The following is a 15,306-nucleotide window of genomic DNA, read 5'->3' on the forward strand; positions in this document are numbered from 1 at the left end:
GGCAGGAACTGATTTGTGTTCAGCTTGATGCTAGATTTTGATCAAATAAACCAAAGCACAGTGTGGTTTAATAAAATGTTCTGGAGTATGAAAAGAGAACTTGCACCCGGCATGATTTAAAAATATCTTATAGATTAGATAAAACTTTATTGCTCCCTTTGGGAGGGTTCCCTCAGGGAAATTAAGATTATAGGACATTTACATTTCAATTTGCAATGTGGAAGTGCATCTTGTATATTATTATTACTACTATTTTTTTTTTTTTAATGAAAAAATGTGAAGGATTTGGCCTTGATTCCCCCCTCTCCCCCCGTTATGAAAGGTTGGGTGTAGAAATGCACACACATCTGTTAGTCTTGCTGAGGTCATTCTGCCAACAGCTATTTTGTTTTTGAGTGTTAAACTTGGTGTGGAATGTCTGGTTTGAGTTTTTAGCCTGACAAAATGAAGGCTTTTACCAAAATACATGCATAGTTTTAAAGCCAATTTGTACCTGAAGCAATTGATGCAGTTTGCCTTCTGAAGAATCTGAAAAGATTATGAGCCAAAAGACGAGCCAGACTTGAGTAAGTTTTATGGAATGATTAATTACACTAAAAGGCATAGAGATTGTGAACAGTATAAATGTGAACAAGATAAATGCGAGGCTTGAATATGCCACCTTTAGGAACTGCTGCTTTATGAGTTCAAATGGCAGAGCAGCGCAACACCGCGACGAGTCCAGTGCTCAGGTGGCATGTCTGAGTTGAGACTCATACATGCATGAAAATCCTCACCTTTCAGCGAAATTCGCCGTTTTGAAACCAAAATGGGTGACCTACGTGAATCGTGTAGATCCGATGAGAAAAAAAAATGGGGGGGGTGTTTGATATTGACCCAAAGGGCAAGGAGGTCGCTTCGCACCCATAGACAGTTCGTGCCGGTTTGCGCCTCCTCCTCCTGCTTTGATATTGACGCCATAGCGACGGGTACATCTCGCTGCGAAGGGCAAGCAGCATCATTTCGCGCCTCTTCTCCTGCTGGCCACAGCGTGCATACATGAGTCGGAGTGCAGACCAGACCGCTGGAAGCTGGATTGAGTAATCGGACTGAATTTCCTACTTTTTTCAAACTTTCCTGATTTGCCATCAAAACAAACAAAACTTCCGGCTTGATTACGTCAGCATTCTAAAGAGGGCGCGCGCGTCTTTTGACAATCCCTGTGTCCGAAATTGCTCGCTACTCACTATAGAGGGATTTCACTGACGTCACCCGAAACCGGAAGTAAACAGACCCTGCGCCATTTTGGAAGACCAACAAACTCGTGATTAGGGGGAAATAACGGCAGCGGTATGTGAACCCACGAGAATAAAGTGGAGTGGCAAATGACTTAAACAAATCTGAGCTGTTTTATTTATGATTTATTGGCCCAACAGTAGACTTGAAAGAAACCTGTGTGAGACTTGGCAAAAAACTGTGGATATAATGGATAAGTCTGTGCATGATCTGCGGACACTTTGAGGTAAGCAAACGCAAGAAATTCAGATTTAAAACATGCTAAATTGGCCCCAAGTTGATAACTGTATGAGGAGCAAGTCTCCCAGACTTCTACAATTTAATAATAATAATAATTTAGGATGGTTTGGGGCTTGCTCTCCCTCCTATTATATAAATAAAGCATAGTTGTTGTGTAAGCATATATCATAAATACATATGTATAATTTGGATAAATTAACCTAAATTATGGATACCTTAATAGTAACAAAAAGTATTAATTTTTCAACTGAAAAGATATATTATTAAAAGATAAATATCAAGATTACCTTGGCCATAACTATGTGTAGGTTATTCTTCATAACAGCTGTAATATCACGAACCAAGCCACTAACAACATAATTGTAAGCCTGTAGCCCTTTATAGGCTTTCAAGTCATCAGCAGTGTAGGCAGTGGGTGTAAACAACAAATAGTTTACAATGTCTGGGTAGCAAACAGATGGCAGAATTGGTGTCAGGTCCTCCTTATGTTTCCATTCTCCCTTGCCACGAGTCTTATCATATGGGTCGAACCCAGCAATCACAGCCAGTTTCTCCACATACCGTGCCCTTTCTGCAGCTGGTAATGTACTCATATAACCCGAATTATCATCCATCGTGTCACTTTACTCTCGCTCGTACTTTGTTTTATATTGTGAGTGCATGTACTTGGTCTTCCAATATGGCGCCTAACAAAATCTCGTGGCGCGGTGACATCATGCGGTAGCCCTCTATAGTGGAGACGCCATTTTGTAGTGCTGTCCGTGCTGAAAGAAATCAAATTAAAAGTCTCAAATTTGATTTAATAAAAGACAGCAGCAAAGAAGAAAGTATTCAGCCTTGATTTAAAAAGAGCTGAAAGCTGCAGGTACTTCCGTATCTTGGCAGGCCGAGTGGTATGCTGGGGCACCTCTTGCCAGCAGACCAGGATATCCAGAGGGAACTTGTGCAGTTCAATGTTGACCTGACCATCCCCAGCTTCAAGGAGGGAGAGAGCATCGTGGAGTGGTGGGGTCATGTCTTCGACAAACCAGACAAGTACCCCTCCCTGGGTGCACTGGTTAAGTGTTGCCTCTCCATCTTTCATGGACCTAGAGTCGAGTCCTCATTTAGTCTGATGAATGATGTAATTGATCAAAGGAGTGGCAACATGAATGTGGAAACATTTAATGCAATACAGACGGTCAAGTACACGCTGATGTCCAGGGGGAAGACAGCTATGCAGCTCTTTAGAAGGGAGGACGTGAAGTTTGGGGAAGTGGACAGAACATTATGCAAGAACATTAACTCTGCAGCAGCCACATACAAACACCAGCAGAGGGTGAACAAGGAGGAAAAGCAGCAGAGCAAGTATGGCTCTCAAGCAACTTTCATTGCTCAGCAGGCCAAGAAACAGACTGCTGAAGGAGAGAAGCGGGCAAGGCTGAAACATGTGGCAACTCGGCGAAAGCGGGCCATGGAGACACTAGTGGTCCAGGCAAATAAAAGGAAAAAAATGATCACTATTCCTTGTGTTCCACTTTCTTCGTTCTATTATTCGCATTTTTTTCCAGGGCATAATTTCACTATAACTACATGTATTTGTACTGTATGTCCTTGTGCAAATGTCAATACAGTATACTTAGTAAGGAGGCTATAATATTTATTCTGGGGGAGGACCCCCCAAACAAACTAAAACAAGACCAGAGGCCACGTCACCACTCGCGCACCCTTCTCACCTTTTTCACCCCTGACCCGTTTTCATGCCTGCTCATAGCGATGACATAGTTGGTGGAGTGGCCCATGATAGACAGTGTTCCCCGTCTCTCACTCGTCTTATACACGGATGAAATGTAGCACAGGCGCTTGGGGATGTCCTGCTTCTTCATGGGTATGAGCCAAATCTACAACAGTGTATAAGGAGAAGCATTTCATATGTACACAATCTGAGAAGCTGTTCTGTCTGTGTGCACAGAATATTCAAAACAGTTAAAACTGATGAGAACAGTGTCTTTTTACGATGTGTGTGCTGTGCTGCTATAAGGGAAAATTTGTCAAATCAAAAGGGAGATTAAATAGTAATACAGAATTATTGGGACTTCCATTTTCGGCCATGATGGAGTAGGCAGCAAGAGCGACGTGCTCTGACCAAATGTGCATGTAACTATATAAAAATTTACCTGAACATATGAGAATCTAAGTAATTTACAGTGCCTTGAAAAAGTATTCGTACCCCTCAAACTTTTTCACATTTTTCCACCTTACAACCACAAACTTAAAAGTTTTTTTTATTGAGATTTTATGTGATAGACCAACACAGAGTAGCACATAATTGTGAAGTGAAACGAAAATGATAAATGGTCTTCAAAATTTTAAACAAAAATCTGAAAAATGTGGTGTGCATTAGTATTCAGGCCCCTGTCCTCTGATACCTCTAAATACAATCCAGTGCAATCAATTGCCTCCAGAAGTCATCTAATTAGTTAAGAGTCCTACTGTGTGTAATTTACTCTCAGCATAAATACACTTGTTCTGTGAAGGCCTCAGTTGTTTGTTAGAGAACACTGAAGATCAAACAGCATCACGAAGACCAAAGAACTCACCAGACAGGTCAGGGATAAAGTTCTGGAGAAGTTTAAAGCAGAGTTACATTATAAAAAAAATATCCCAAGCTCTGAACATCTCAAGAAGCACTGTTCAATCCATCATTCAAAAATGGAAAAAGTATGGCACAACTGCAAACCTACCAAGACATGTCCGTCCACTTAAACTGACAGAGCGAGCAAGGAGAGCACTGGTCAGAGAAGCAGCCAAGAGGCCCATGATCGCTCAGGTGGGAGAATCTGTGCACAGGACAACTATAAGTCGTACACTCCACAAATCTGGCCTTTTTGGAAGAGTGGCAAGAAGAAAACCATTGTTGAAAGACAGGCATAAGAAGTCCCGTTTGCAGTTTGCCAGAAGCCATGTAGGGGACACAGCAAACATATGGAAGAAAGTGCTTTGGTCAGATGAGACCAAAGTTGAACTTTTTGGCCTAAATGCAAAGCGCTATGTGTGGCGGAAAACTAACACTGCTCATCACCCTGCACACACCATCCCCACTGTGAAACATGGTGGTGGCAGCATCATGCTATGGGGATGCTTTTCTTCAGCAGGGACAGGGAAGCTGGTCAGAGTTGATGGGAAGATGGATGGAGCTAAATACAGGGCAATCCTGGAAGAAAACCTGTTGGAGGCTGCAGAAGACTTGAGGCTGGGAAGGAGATTCTCCTTCTAGCAAGACAATGACCCTAAACATAGTCAGAACTACAATGGAATGGTTTAGATCAAAGAATATTCATGTGTTAGAATGGCCCAGTCAAAGTCCAGACCTAAATCCCATTGAGCGTCTGTGGCAAGACTTGAAAATTGCTGTTCACAGACGCTCTCCATCCAATCTGACTGAGCTTGAGCTATTTTGCAAAGAAGAATGGGCAAAAATTTCAGTGTCAAGATGTGCAAAGCTGGTAGAAACATACCACAAAAGACTTGCAGCTGTAATTGCAGCAAAAGGTGGCACTACAAAGTATTGATGCAGGGGGGCTGAATATTAATGCACATCACATTTTTCAGATTTTTATTTGTTTAAAATTTTGAAGACCATTTATCATTTTCGTTTCACTTCACAATTATGTGCTACTCTGTGTTGGTCTATCACAAAATCTCAATAAAAAACTTTTAAGTTCTTGGTTGTAAGGTGGAAACGTGAAAAAGTTCAAGGGGTATGAATACTTTTTCAAGGCACTGTAACAAGCTGAGTACGAGCTTATAATGACTTCCTCTAGACAAAAGCAAACCTTTCTTACAATGAGAAACACAATTGCTAACAAGCTAACAGTCATGGCCTCCCCTGCTAATGAATGCTCTACCAAAGATGAAGGAATTACTATGCATCAACTGGTGGAAGAACTGTCCAAGCAACGTGCCAGTCTCAAAGAAGACATTTCCGTTCTCATTCAGGAGTCTGTTGGACCATTACAGGCTTCAATGAACGCCTTAAAAGAAACAGTGGACTCCTTTCAAGCCCGTCTGACCGCAATGGAATCCCTGGCAGGGGATAACTTTGATAAGAAGCAGCTGTCAAGTCCCTGCAAACACAGAATGCTGCACTCCTGGATCACATTGACAATTTAGAAAATCGTTCACGCAGAACCAATTTAAGGATTGTAAATGTTCCAGAAAACAGTGAGGGGGATGAGGACACTGTTACATTCATGTTGGCCATACTTATGGAGATAACTGATAAGTTGTTTGAGTCTGCTCCCATTCTAGAGAGAGCGCATAGAGTGGGCAAAAAGCCGGAAAAAGGAGGACTTTCTCCAGGACCGTTTGTGGTATGCTTCCACCTATTCCAAGAAAAAGAACGACTGCTGAGATGGGCTAGACAGCATCAAGTGACATACCAGAATTCTGCCCTGAAAATATACCCTGACTTCAGCGCCAGTCTATCGAGGAGACGTGCGGAATTCAACGACATCAAACAAGCCCTGTATGCGAAGGGAGTAAAATTCCAGCTTCTTTATCCTGCTACCCTGCAAGTTACCTTCGAGGGAAATACCTTCAAATTCGACACACCAGAGGAAGCAAAGGCGTTCTACAGTCGACAGATCATGACTCAAGACAGTCAAGATTAACCTGACTCTGTTTGGACGATGGAGCGCAGCTATCCCTGAGTGTTGAGCCAGCCAGCTAGCTTGCTGCTAACGAGGTCATACAGACTTTGCTTCACACAGACTGATTATGGTAAATCATTCACCTTGAGGTAAATTGTGCCTAATCTACTAGTTTAAGAGAAACAGTTGTTTAAATACTTAGTTGTTTTATCTGATCAGCATTTTTCCTATTAATGTTTTAAGTGATAGCAGTGACTAGTTGTTGGTTATCTACTCGGATTTGGACTCACAGATTAAGCTACTTCATTAGAGGATAGTCTTTACCTTAAATGTCCGCGATCAACGTAGCTAATGACAACTGAGGACTTTTGTGCATTGAGACTAACTCGATTCGATTTATTATTATTTTTATTATTATTATTAGTTAACTACATTGCTTCAGAATGTAACTGCTGAATGGTCAGAGGTTCTCCATATATGGTAGCATTAAGTTTAGGATGCACCGGAAGATTCAGGATTTAGATGGAGGGAGCCTGCAGTCAGCCTGTGTTTGGGAGGCAGGCATGGGAAAGTTGTGTGTTTTGTTTAAGGTTGGGATGGGATTATCTACTGATACAACTGATGGTTTATTTTTTAATGAATGGGATTATACTGCCAAGGGGGATTTGAGTATGTTTTATATGATGCTTTTATTTTTGGGGTATACTGAAAAATATTATGGAGCACACATTCATTATTACTGTTACTATTATTACTTTCATTCCCCTCGCCCTTCCTCTGATATAACATGACTGACATTAAATATAAATAATGCCAGGGCTGAAATAAGTGCATCATCCACTCATTTTATAACTTGGAATGTTAAAGGTCTCAATGGGCCAAATAAAAGAGCAAAAACCTTTTCACACTTAAAAAGCAGAAATTTTATTTTTACAAGAAACACATTTGAAAATTGCTGATCAAGTAAGGCTTAGAAAGAATTGGGTTGGACAGAGTTTCCATTCTAACACTAATGCACGTGGGGCAGCAATATTTAATCCATAAAAAAGTATTGTTTACTCCAGCGCAAACAATCTCAGATCCTCAAGGACGATTTGTAATAGCATCAGGGTCTCTCTTCAACACCTTAGTCATACTTGTAAGTATATATGCCCCTAACTGGGATGATGTTAGCTTCATTATTAAACTTACCTCTCTCATACCAAATCTACACTCACATAAACTCATTATTGCTGGAGATTTGAATACTGTGATGGACCCAGCTATGGATCGCTCCAGTCCTAAAACTTTAACATGCTCCAAAATGTCTCAAGATCTTTGTGAATTCTTGGAGGAGACGGGATGTGTTGATCCATGGAGGTTTCTCTGTCCACACAAAAAGGAATTTTCCTACTTTTCACATGTTCACCGGACATACAGTAGAATAGATTGTTTCTTTATTGACAAAACTCTTCTTCCTGCCGTAAAGAAAGCAGAGTATACTGCCACTGTTGAGTCAGATCATGCACCAGTGACTCTTGATTTCTTATTCTCTCAGAACCTATCATGGCGTAATCCCTGGAGATTAAACACAGCCTTACTGGCAGACAATCAATTTTGCAAACTAATATCTGAGGCAATAGATGAGTTTTTGATATTCAACAAGTCAGACTCAATATCCCCATCCACATTATTTGCGTTAGTTTCAGTTATAACACTGAAAGTCGTTATAAGAGGCGAGATTATATCTTACACCATTTCACACAATAAAAAGAGGAAGCAGAAGGAGCAAGAACTTATTACATCAATAAGAAACGTAGATCAGCAATATTCCATCACCCCAACTCCAGAGTTATATAAAGAGAGGGTTGCACTGAACTCCATATGATTTATCAACAGAAAGAACTGAGAAGCACCAGTTGTGGTTAAGTGGTCATAATATGAGCATGGAGAGAAAGCAGGCTGCCTTCTGGCATACCAGCTTAAATGCAGATCTGCATCTCGTTTGATACCACAGATTCACAATAGACCTACTTCACAATCATTGACTATAGACCCAGTGGAAATCAACAACACCTTTAAAGATTTTTACTCATAATTATACACATCTGCTTTTCCACATGATAACTTTTTTGGACAACTTAGAGATTCCAAAGATAGACATGGATACTAAAGATGATCTTGACCTTTCAGCTGCAGGAGACTGTAGATTCTATTAAAAAAAATGCAAAGTGGTAAAACCCCAGGGCCTGACGGCTATCCTGTGGAATTTTACAAGAAATTTGCTTCTCAGCTCGCCCCAATTCTTCTTGAAATGTTTAGTTATTCTTTTAGTCAGAAAAATCTACCAAGTCTGCAGACTGAGGCATCAATTTCTCTTCTTTTAAAACCAGACAAGGACCCAATTGAATGTGGGTCCTATTGACCTATTTCTTTGTTAAATGCAGATGTAAAAATTCTGGCCAAACTTCTTGCCTCAAGACTAGATAATGTATTACCCCAGGTCATCTCAATGGAACAAACTGGATTCATGAAGGGTCGTCACTCCTTTACAAATATCCACAAATTCCTGAATGTTGTGCACTCTCCAGCATCCAGGGAGGTGCCAGAAGTGGTTGTCTCCCTGGCTGCTGAGAAGGCATTTGACAGAAGTGCTATCTATTTGCTGTGCTTGAGAGGTTTGGCTTTGGCTCTAAATTTATCTCTCGGATCCGTTTGTTATATACCTCTCCTAGAGCATCAGTAATAACAAATAAATTAGCATCCCAACTTTTTCCTCTGTCCAGGGGCACACATCAGGGGCCTCTATTATTTGCGTTAGCTATAGAGCCTCTTTCAATTAAGTGCAGAACAGCATCTAACATTCTTTAGCACCTCTCTTTATGCATCCGATCTGCTGCTGTATATTTCAGATCCACTGTCCCTAATATCGTGAATATCCTGAATGAGTTTGCCCTTTTTTCTAGTTATAAATTGAACCAGTCTAAAAGTGAATGTTTTCCAATCAATAACAGCCCTTCAGATATCAGACAATGTACTCCCCTTCCAAATGTCAAAGTCTGGCTTTAAATACTTAGGCATAAATGTTGCCCGTGCTTTCCCTGAACTTTGAGAAAAATTTCAAACCACTCATGAATAAATTGGAATCCAATCTAAAGAGATAACTCTTGCAGGCAGAGTTAATTGTGTAAAGATGAACATTTTACCTAGATTTCTATACCTGTTTCAGTGTCTCCCAGTCTTTCTGTCCAAATCCTTCTTTTCAGTCATTGGATAAGTTTATCTCTTCAATTTTGTGGGCTGGTAAAAATCCCAGGATCCGTAGAGAATTCTTGGAAAGACCTAGGGACCAAGGCGGCCTGGCACTTCCTAACATGAGGAAATACTACTGGCCGTCTAATATACAAAAAGTCATATACTGGTATCAGGTTCCAAAACTGGACTGATGCAAAATTGAGGCGAAGTCTTGTCTGCCGCCATCACTTTCTGCTCTTATTACTGCAAAATTATCACTCTCAAGCTCAAAGTACACATTAAGCCCCAGAGTAATTTCCACCCTTAAAATATGGGCACAATTTAGGCAGAAGTTCCAGCTTAAAGGTCATAGGCAAGGGTCGGAGGTGGAATGTCGAATAATAACTTTATTTTCAAGAAGAATGACCCAAAAAGCAAATTCAATCTTCCTGGTGTCTAATTTGCACCCTAAAATTGAATAAAACGGTTAAAATATACTGGTTTGCGCATGTTCCGAAGGTTTGTTTACATCTCACTTATGTGCACTTTTACTGCCGGGGGCAGTCGTCGTGACATCGTTCAAGGCAAATGCCGCTTTTCCACTACAAACGCGGCTGAGTCGGGCTGAGCCGTGCCGTGCTGAGCGGGGCTGTTGGAGTTGCATTTCGACTACAACCGCGCTGAACCATGCTGGCTGGAAGTGGGTGGACACATTGGGTGGAGTTAGCGAAAGTGGGTGGACGTCAGGTGATGTCGTTAAGCAGCGCAAACAGTGACATCAGTGAGCTTTTAAGCGGTAGTCTCACAACCCGAATAGTAAACAATAAACATGGAGGACATGGAGTCAGTGTTGCTGGTCTTGGTGCTGTGGCTTGTTGTCACCGACAACGCGGACAGATACTGGCAAGAGCGTATAGATGAGGCGAGGCGCATAAGGCTTCAGAAATTCTCATAATTCGTAATTCTCCTTCCGGGTTTGCGGTGTTTACAGATCCCAGCGCGCTCGCGGGGCGTGTGTGGGCATGTGAGGACACTCCTCCTCACCAATCAGTGCACAGGGGACTGTCTGCTCACGCCCCCAGCCTCACTCGGCTCGCTTCAGCCCCACTCCAAAACGGTGCAAGTTTTAGGGGCTAAGCAGGGCTGAAACGAGCTGAGTTGTGCTGGTTTTTGGTAGTCGAAACGCGAGCTGTGTCGGGCTGAAGTGAGCTGAAGCGAGCTGAAGTGAGCTGAAAAAGGGTAGTGGAAAAGGGCCAAAACAGACTGGGAGCGGTTCTGTGTTTACTTGCGAACTGAGCACACGTGCACAGACTTTGGTCGTGAGAGGTTGTGTAAAATGTCTGAAAGCAATAGCGATTTTGAAGTAGGAACTCTCCAAATTGAATATCGAGAAGTGAAACCATATATGTATGAACCTATGGCCGTTGTGAAGCCATAGTGGATATACGGTAGATAACGATTACTTGACAGTGCTCCAGTAGGCCACATTAGCCTGCCATCCGCGGTATTTAGCAATATATCAGGCCTGACATCTCATCTTGTCCATCAATTATTTTTTTTAAACTTCCAAGCATTTAAATGAAAAAGGTAAAAATGTTTACCTCCAATCTTCTCCTTTTTGCTTGAGCGTTGCTGGTCCGTTTCTTCTTTGACTGCTTGATTTTGTGCTCAAATTTTGTCGGAACAGCGTCAGGTTTGAGCCTTCTCTGTCTGACAATGACACCTAAACTCTCCAATAGGTAGTGATTCTTCAAAAATGAATTGTCGTCAAAGTGATCAGAGCACAGAGTGACTTATTTACCCAGCTGCCAACCCTCTCGCTTCATGCACACAATCCACTCTCTCTGCCTCTTCTCTTTCGGAAAAAGCCAACCCTCTCGCTTCACACGCACAATCCACTCTCTCCGCCTCGTCCAGAAAAAGCCAACCCTCTTGCTTCACATGCACAATCCACTCTCTCTGCCTCTTCTCTCTCGGAAAAAGATAAAAACTTCTTCCTGAACCGGTCCCGTTGTTACAGTTCACTGCACAACAATAAGGCATGGTTTTTCTTTGGAAATTCCCGAACACACGTCTGCACTCAAGCCAAACGGCAATGCAAGTAAATGGAAGTGGACTCAACTCAAGCAGTTTGTTTGTCTTGAATGACGTCACGCGCCGAGTGGTCACGAAAATCGTCGAACAGAAATTCGTCACGATCCGTGCTAACTTATTTTAATTATTACTTATTAACAATACTTCTTGGGACCAGAAGAAAATTACAGAGGGTTTTTTAACATAAAGTTTCAAATGTGCATAAATTGAAAACCGTTTTGCCTATGATCTTTAAGGACTTTTCTGTGTATAGCCCTATATGTAACAAATCACCTCTTCCAGGCAGCCAAACTGGACCACACCTTTACACAGTGGTGTAGGTGTGGTCTTGCTCCATGTTACAATTTCTATATAGATGGCTATGTTGGCAGCTTTGCAGATCTCTCTGAAAAGTTCCAATTACAACGGTCAGATTTATTCAGATACTTTCAGGTCCGTCGCTATTCAGACCCTGAGTCCAGCCTTGCCAGCAGACTCAGGACTAGAGATGATCTTGAGGGCTCCTGTGCAGCATAAGGGACAGATATCAAACACCTCAAACATACGTAATCACATCCCTTCAGAATACATCATTGGACTGGGTAGAGCTGAATGGGAGAAAGAACTTGCTATGGAAATATCTGATGCAGCCTGGGACTGCGCTCAGTCTAGAGTTAACAATGCGTCCTTTTGTGCCCGCCTCAACCTGATGCAGTTCAAAGTCTTTCACATAGTCTATTACACCAAATCCAAACTATCCAAAATCTACTCTGATGTTGAAGACAGGTGTGAGCGCTGTAATACAACCCAAGCAGACATGGCGCATATGTTTTGGAGTTGTCCAAAACTAAGAGACTTTTGGTCATCTGTTTGTAAAACTCAAAACAATGCATTTAATACCAAAGTGAAACCCTCTGCAAAATTGGCCATTTTTGGAGTATTAGTCAATGAGATTTTATTGGCCACAGACAAGAAAAATGCTTTTGCCTTTGCCTCTCTTTTAGCCCACAGAAGAATAGTTCTACAGTGGAAATCTCCTGATCCACCAAAAGTTTCTGTTCGGCTCAGCAACCTGATGCTTTTCCTGAAATAAAAAAAAAATTAAGTATTTCACCAGAGGATCAATTAGAAAGTTCCACAAGATATAGGACCCCTTAATTTTGTACTTCGACAGGCTCATGGGTGCAAGTATAAAATTTTTCAAAAACCTGAAAAGTCTGACAAGGTCAGATGTGCATGGGGGGGGTGTTACAAAGGGAGGTGAGCCCCCCTTAGGGCTCGAAAAAAATGTTTAATTACAAGTTAAAATGGTTGTTTCTCATGCAATCTCATGCAAACATTTATAATATTAATAGTTATATGACTTGCATATTCACATCAAATGTTTAATACATTTCATCAATTCATCTGAAATAATATTTCAAGTACAAGGCTTGATATTTCAAAACATCTAGCAACTACTAATTTACATGTTGAAACAACCATTTTTAATATGCTTTTGCTGTGATACAATTTTTACAATATATACACTGGAATAGCTGTGTTGATTTGGTCGAACAACGTGCTACGTGTGTGAAACATGACATCATACATGTATAACTCTGTGAAACAACGGGCTAGTCAGGACCACTCGTCGGTGAGCGGCGTATAAATTGAATGAGGTTTGTGGCGAAGACGAGATGAAAAGATATGTCTCGTGCAGAGACTGTACCATGGTAACCTGGTAATACGCTGAGTAGAGCCAATGATTTTCCGTTTCAGAATCTGGCTGTGGCAGCGGGGGCGTGGTCAAGCGTCGGTCTGTGACCGGAGGGCGGAGTCAGGGAAGGTAAGTGGCAGAATCACTGCACCTGAGGTCTATTAACGTGTGTTTGTGTGTTTTCCCCAGTGACTGCACCCTATTTAAAGAGAGCGTGAGAGCAGAGGGGGAGCTCTCTCCCCAACCAGACGACTTGTGTGTGTGTGTGTGTGTGTGTGTGTGTGTGTGGCTGGGAAAGTTATATTGCGACTGAAAAGTGCAAAATAAGAGTTTTTTTTAACTTCATTCTGGCCTGCCGTCCTTCTGTGCTCCTCCCACTCATACGAACTGCCACAGCGGTGCCGAAACCTGGGAACGGAGCACAGGAAAAGAACAGCCCCATGGAGTCCTCCCCCTTCGCAGACCTGGTCCACGCCCTCGCCACGGTCCAGCAGAGCCAACACCAGGCGCTAGTCGCCCTCCGGAAGGAGCAAGAGCACCGGTTCGAGGCCCTGGTGTTGGCACAGCAGGAAGATCGACAGGCGTTCCGGCACCTCCTCGCGTCGGTGGGGTCCACCATCTCCACCGCCGCGGGCCCTTCTCCCCCTCAACCTAACTAAGATGGGCCCGCATGACGACCCTGAGGCCTTCCTCATGCTCTTTGAGCAGGCAGCAGAGGCCTTGGGCTGGCCGGTGGAACAGCGTGTGGTGCGCCTCCCCCCCGCTAACGGGTGAGGCGCAGCTGGCTGTGCTACAAATCAAATCAAGTTTATTTGTACAGCGCTTTTAACAATAAACATTGTCGCAAAGCAGCTTTACAGAATTTGAACGACTTAAAACATGAGCTAATTTTATCCCTAATCTATCCCCAATGAGCAAGCCTGTGGCGACGGTGGCAAGGAAAAACTCCCTCAGACGACATGAGGAAGAAACCTCGAGAGGAACCAGACTCAAAAGGGAACCCATCCTCATTTGGGCAACAACAGACAGCCTGACTATAATATTAACAGTTTTAACAGGTATAACCCTCAACTGTCCCCATGGGGCTGTCCTTCACAGGAGCGGTGCGATAAAACTCCGACCAGACACAGGGCACTAGGATGGACCAAGCAGGTCCGAGGGGCAGAAGAGGCCAGCATCTCAATCCCAGGATCAACATGCAACTCAGAGGGACAGATGGGGGAGGGAGAGAGGGAGAAAGAAAACACGTTGTTAGGTATGCCCTAAAAATGACAAGTATTAAATCTGTGTGGTAGGCTCGCAGAGACGAGAGTCTTTACATCAGGCATAACACACAATGGCATGTTAATATGGTAAAAAATATATCATGACCTGCTCTGGCTGGATGCTTGATTGGGTGATGGGAGCACACTCCTCAGCAATGATGAGATGCAGATGGGACCCTTAGGCCTGGCCAAGACAATTCAGTTACATTTCACCGGGTCTGGGACATGCGACAGAATGTCTGACGGCCGATTCCCTGCAGGCTACGATAGCCAGTCGAGGTCCCCACCGTCTCCACCAAAAGATTTCCTGTTGACTCCATGTAACTCAGAGGGACAGATTTGGGGTGGGGGGAGAGAAAGAAAACACAGGTGGTTAGGTATGCCCAATGTCACCTGAATAAGTAGGAACAGTATACATATTGCACCGAGTACAAGCAGGGACTCCGGCAACTAACTATGACAGCATAACTAAAAGGAGAGAGCCAGAAGGTAACACAGGCATGAGGGAGCCCCGGGACATAAAGCAGCAGCCACTACACCGTCAACAAACTCGAGTGAGCAAGCGAGTGGGGACTGACAGCATCCATACATCCCAGTTTACCAAAACACTGTATGTCTGAGGACCCTCCAGATCTACTCCTTTACCTCATAAACACCGTTAACAAAAGGTAACTAAAGGTAACTAAACAGATATGTTTTCAGCCTAGACTTAAATGCTGAGACTGTGTCTGATTCCCGAACATTACTTGGAAGGCTGTTCCATAACAGTGGGGCTTTGTAAGAAAAGGCTCTGCCCCCTGATGTAGCCTTCACTATACGAGGTACCAGCAGATAGCCTGCACCTTTTGATCTAAGTAGGCGTGGCGGGTCATAGAGGAGCAGAAGTTCACTCAGGTACTGTGGTGCGAGA

At 42.9% G+C, this 15,306-nt stretch overlaps 1 pseudogene; it reads right to left on the bottom strand.

The window, feature by feature from the left end:
- Positions 1 to 678: 678 nt before the first annotated feature.
- LOC132895873 (dynein axonemal heavy chain 7-like) overlaps positions 679 to 15,306 on the bottom strand; it is a 594,076-nt pseudogene continuing 579,448 nt past the window's right edge.

Source organism: Neoarius graeffei, chromosome 13, assembly GCF_027579695.1.
Source record: "Neoarius graeffei isolate fNeoGra1 chromosome 13, fNeoGra1.pri, whole genome shotgun sequence".
Lineage (NCBI taxonomy): Eukaryota > Metazoa > Chordata > Actinopteri > Siluriformes > Ariidae > Neoarius > Neoarius graeffei.